General features: G+C 42.1%; 2 non-coding genes across 2 annotated transcripts; both read left to right on the top strand.

Annotated features, from left to right (window-relative positions):
* Positions 1-174: 174 nt before the first annotated feature.
* On the top strand, positions 175-247 carry TRNAM-CAU (transfer RNA methionine (anticodon CAU)). Its single transcript has one exon. It is a non-coding gene; the product is annotated as a tRNA-Met (tRNA).
* Positions 248-3560: 3313 nt separating this feature from the next.
* TRNAM-CAU (transfer RNA methionine (anticodon CAU)) lies at positions 3561-3633 on the top strand. The gene has a single exon. It is a non-coding gene; the product is annotated as a tRNA-Met (tRNA).
* Positions 3634-5000: the final 1367 nt, after the last annotated feature.

Here is a 5000-nt window from a genome sequence, read left to right as displayed (position 1 = left end):
AGATAAAGATGCATTCCCATACCGGGAGTCGAACCCAGGCCACCTGGGTGAGAGCCAGGAATCCTAACCGCTAGACCATATGGGAAAAGATGCACTAATGTCTCAGTGACATTATGAAAAAAAAAAGTTTTCTGCTATGCACAATAAACTTCTGCAGATCTGCAGGTACAGCTTGCCTCGTTAGCGCAGTAGGTAGCGCGTCAGTCTCATAATCTGAAGGTCGTGAGTTCGAGCCTCACACGGGGCACTGTTCCCTCCTTTTCTCGAGAGATTTTGTCACCAACTTAGAACTTTTCCATTCAATTCTACAACTTTTTCCATTAGAAAGGAAATGGGAATCCAAATAACTTACCGGACCCATGAGTTGTTGAGTCCCTTGACACTTTAGTGTAAAAAGGGGTGGTTGAGAATGAGTTGAGCTACGAATCCAAATTGAATCTTGTGTGAAGGGTCAGAATGAAGTGCCAAAACGCGGGCGTTCAGCATTTTTGCCTGAAAAAAACAAATCCTACTTGAAATACATTTGACTAAAAAACACGCGTCAGTTTTTGAATGTTGGCAGCGGTGCAGAAAAGGATGCGTTCCCATACCAGTAGTCGAACCCGGGCCGCCTGGGTGAAAACCAGGAATCCTAACCGCTAGACCATATGGGAGAAGATGTACTGCCAGCTCACTTACAATATGAAAAAAAAGAGGTGTACTGCTTTGCACAAGCAACTTCCGCAGATTATTACGTGCATTTTGCCTCGTTAGCGCAGCAGGTAGCGCGTCAGTCTCGTAATCTGAAGGTCATGAGTTCGATTCCCACATGGGGCACTGGTACCGTGTTTCCTTAACTGATTTTGCCACCATCTTGGCTAGAGAGTCACAGCTCTTTTCCATTCAGTAGCAAAACATCACCAATTGATGGAAGGGGAGCTCCAATGACAAACAGGGATAAAGGCTTGTTGAGTCCCTTAACACCCAGGAATTAAAAGTGAGAGATATGAATGGTTTGAGATATGACATCAAATAAGCTTTTGTGCAAATAAATATCCAAAAAACCTGGTGGTCTGCATTTTTGGCTGCAAAGAGCAGTTCCAACCTAAACTGATTCTGTCTGCAAGGCACGTGTTGGCTTTGGAATGTGGACACTAGTCCCCAAAAAAAAGTCTCTCCCATAGCAGGAATCGAACCAGTCAACCAGGAATACTAACTAAGTCTTTCTCCACATGGTGTAAGCAGTACAGTAAACAGCAAGACAGGTGTAAAAAAAAAAAAAAAAAGAGTGTTTTGCTTTGAATACAAAACATCAACATTACAAGAGCTGAAACACGCTACATGGTCAAGGTTTTTGGCACGTCAGTTGAATAATTTGAAGATCATGAGTTTTTTGCTCACACGTGGCATCCTCCTTTTCTCAAGAGATTTTGTCACTAACTCTGAACTTTCCAATTCAGTTCTAAACTGTTTCCGATTAGAAAGAACATGGGAGCCCTAATGACAGACAGGACACATGGCTTGTTGAGTCCCTTGACACTTTTGTGTAAAACTGTGTAGTTGAAAAAGGCTTAAGCTATGAAACAAAAGGAAATCTTTTGCAAAAGTCATAATGCATCGCCAATGTTAAGTATTTTTGTTGCAAAGTGAATATCTACCAGAAACATTTTTGATTGAAAAACACGTGTCAGTCTTTGAATGGTGGCAGTAGCTAAGATAAAGATGCATTCCCATACCGGGAGTCGAACCCAGGCCACCTGGGTGAGAGCCAGGAATCCTAACCGCTAGACCATATGGGAAAAGATGCACTAATGTCTCAGTGACATTATGAAAAAAAAAAGTTTTCTGCTATGCACAATAAACTTCTGCAGATCTGCAGGTACAGCTTACCTCGTTAGCGCAGTAGGTAGCGCGTCAGTCTCATAATCTGAAGGTCGTGAGTTCGAGCCTCACACGGGGCACTGTTCCCTCCTTTTCTCGAGAGATTTTGTCACCAACTTAGAACTTTTCCATTCAATTCTACAACTTTTTCCATTAGAAAGGAAATGGGAATCCAAATAACTTACCGGACCCATGAGTTGTTGAGTCCCTTGACACTTTAGTGTAAAAAGGGGTGGTTGAGAATGAGTTGAGCTACGAATCCAAATTGAATCTTGTGTGAAGGGTCAGAATGAAGTGCCAAAACGCGGGCGTTCAGCATTTTTGCCTGAAAAAAACAAATCCTACTTGAAATACGTTTGACTAAAAAACACGCGTCAGTTTTTGAATGTTGGCAGCGGTGCAGAAAAGGATGCGTTCCCATACCAGTAGTCGAACCCGGGCCGCCTGGGTGAAAACCAGGAATCCTAACCGCTAGACCATATGGGAGAAGATGTACTGCCAGCTCACTTACAATATGAAAAAAAAGAGGTGTACTGCTTTGCACAAGCAACTTCCGCAGATTATTACGTGCATTTTGCCTCGTTAGCGCAGCAGGTAGCGCGTCAGTCTCGTAATCTGAAGGTCATGAGTTCGATTCTCACATGGGGCACTGGTACCATGTTTCCTTAACTGATTTTGCCACCATCTTGGCTAGAGAGTCACAGCTCTTTTCCATTCAGTAGCAAAACATCACCAATTGATGGAAGGGGAGCTCCAATGACAAACAGGGATAAAGGCTTGTTGAGTCCCTTAACACCCAGGAATTAAAAGTGAGAGATATGAATGGTTTGAGATATGACATCAAATAAGCTTTTGTGCAAATAAATATCCAAAAAACCTGGTGGTCTGCATTTTTGGCTGCAAAGAGCAGTTCCAACCTAAACTGATTCTGTCTGCAAGGCACGTGTTGGCTTTGGAATGTGGACACTAGTCCCCAAAAAAAAGTCTCTCCCATAGCAGGAATCGAACCAGTCAACCAGGAATACTAACTAAGTCTTTCTCCACATGGTGTAAGCAGTACAGTAAACAGCAAGACAGGTGTAAAAAAAAAAAAAAAAAGAGTGTTTTGCTTTGAATACAAAACATCAACATTACAAGAGCTGAAACACGCTACATGGTCAAGGTTTTTGGCACGTCAGTTGAATAATTTGAAGATCATGAGTTTTTTGCTCACACGTGGCATCCTCCTTTTCTCAAGAGATTTTGTCACTAACTCTGAACTTTCCAATTCAGTTCTAAACTGTTTCCGATTAGAAAGAACATGGGAGCCCTAATGACAGACAGGACACATGGCTTGTTGAGTCCCTTGACACTTTTGTGTAAAACTGTGTAGTTGAAAAAGGCTTAAGCTATGAAACAAAAGGAAATCTTTTGCAAAAGTCATAATGCATCGCCAATGTTAAGTATTTTTGTTGCAAAGTGAAAATCTACCAGAAACATTTTTGATTGAAAAACACGTGTCAGTCTTTGAATGGTGGCAGTAGCTAAGATAAAGATGCATTCCCATACCGGGAGTCGAACCCAGGCCACCTGGGTGAGAGCCAGGAATCCTAACCGCTAGACCATATGGGAAAAGATGCACTAATGTCTCAGTGACATTATGAAAAAAAAAAGTTTTCTGCTATGCACAATAAACTTCTGCAGATCTGCAGGTACAGCTTGCCTCGTTAGCGCAGTAGGTAGCGCGTCAGTCTCATAATCTGAAGGTCGTGAGTTCGAGCCTCACACGGGGCACTGTTCCCTCCTTTTCTCGAGAGATTTTGTCACCAACTTAGAACTTTTCCATTCAATTCTACAACTTTTTCCATTAGAAAGGAAATGGGAATCCAAATAACTTACCGGACCCATGAGTTGTTGAGTCCCTTGACACTTTAGTGTAAAAAGGGGTGGTTGAGAATGAGTTGAGCTACGAATCCAAATTGAATCTTGTGTGAAGGGTCAGAATGAAGTGCCAAAACGCGGGCGTTCAGCATTTTTGCCTGAAAAAAACAAATCCTACTTGAAATACATTTGACTAAAAAACACGCGTCAGTTTTTGAATGTTGGCAGCGGTGCAGAAAAGGATGCGTTCCCATACCAGTAGTCGAACCCGGGCCGCCTGGGTGAAAACCAGGAATCCTAACCGCTAGACCATATGGGAGAAGATGTACTGCCAGCTCACTTACAATATGAAAAAAAAGAGGTGTACTGCTTTGCACAAGCAACTTCCGCAGATTATTACGTGCATTTTGCCTCGTTAGCGCAGCAGGTAGCGCGTCAGTCTCGTAATCTGAAGGTCATGAGTTCGATTCCCACATGGGGCACTGGTACCGTGTTTCCTTAACTGATTTTGCCACCATCTTGGCTAGACAGTCACAGCTCTTTTCCATTCAGTAGCAAAACATCACCAATTGATGGAAGGGGAGCTCCAATGACAAACAGGGATAAAGGCTTGTTGAGTCCCTTAACACCCAGGAATTAAAAGTGAGAGATATGAATGGTTTGAGATATGACATCAAATAAGCTTTTGTGCAAATAAATATCCAAAAAACCTGGTGGTCTGCATTTTTGGCTGCAAAGAGCAGTTCCAACCTAAACTGATTCTGTCTGCAAGGCACGTGTTGGCTTTGGAATGTGGACACTAGTCCCCAAAAAAAAGTCTCTCCCATAGCAGGAATCGAACCAGTCAACCAGGAATACTAACTAAGTCTTTCTCCACATGGTGTAAGCAGTACAGTAAACAGCAAGACAGGTGTAAAAAAAAAAAAAAAAAGAGTGTTTTGCTTTGAATACAAAACATCAACATTACAAGAGCTGAAACACGCTACATGGTCAAGGTTTTTGGCACGTCAGTTGAATAATTTGAAGATCATGAGTTTTTTGCTCACACGTGGCATCCTCCTTTTCTCAAGAGATTTTGTCACTAACTCTGAACTTTCCAATTCAGTTCTAAACTGTTTCCGATTAGAAAGAACATGGGAGCCCTAATGACAGACAGGACACATGGCTTGTTGAGTCCCTTGACACTTTTGTGTAAAACTGTGTAGTTGAAAAAGGCTTAAGCTATGAAACAAAAGGAAATCTTTTGCAAAAGTCATAATGCATCGCCAATGTTAAGTATT

The sequence above is a fragment of the Phyllobates terribilis genome, unplaced genomic scaffold, assembly GCF_046119375.1.
Source record: "Phyllobates terribilis strain yellow unplaced genomic scaffold, ASM4611937v1 Scaffold_11__3_contigs__length_659146591, whole genome shotgun sequence".
NCBI lineage: Eukaryota > Metazoa > Chordata > Amphibia > Anura > Dendrobatidae > Phyllobates > Phyllobates terribilis.
This window is presented reverse-complemented; position numbering and strand designations above follow the sequence as displayed.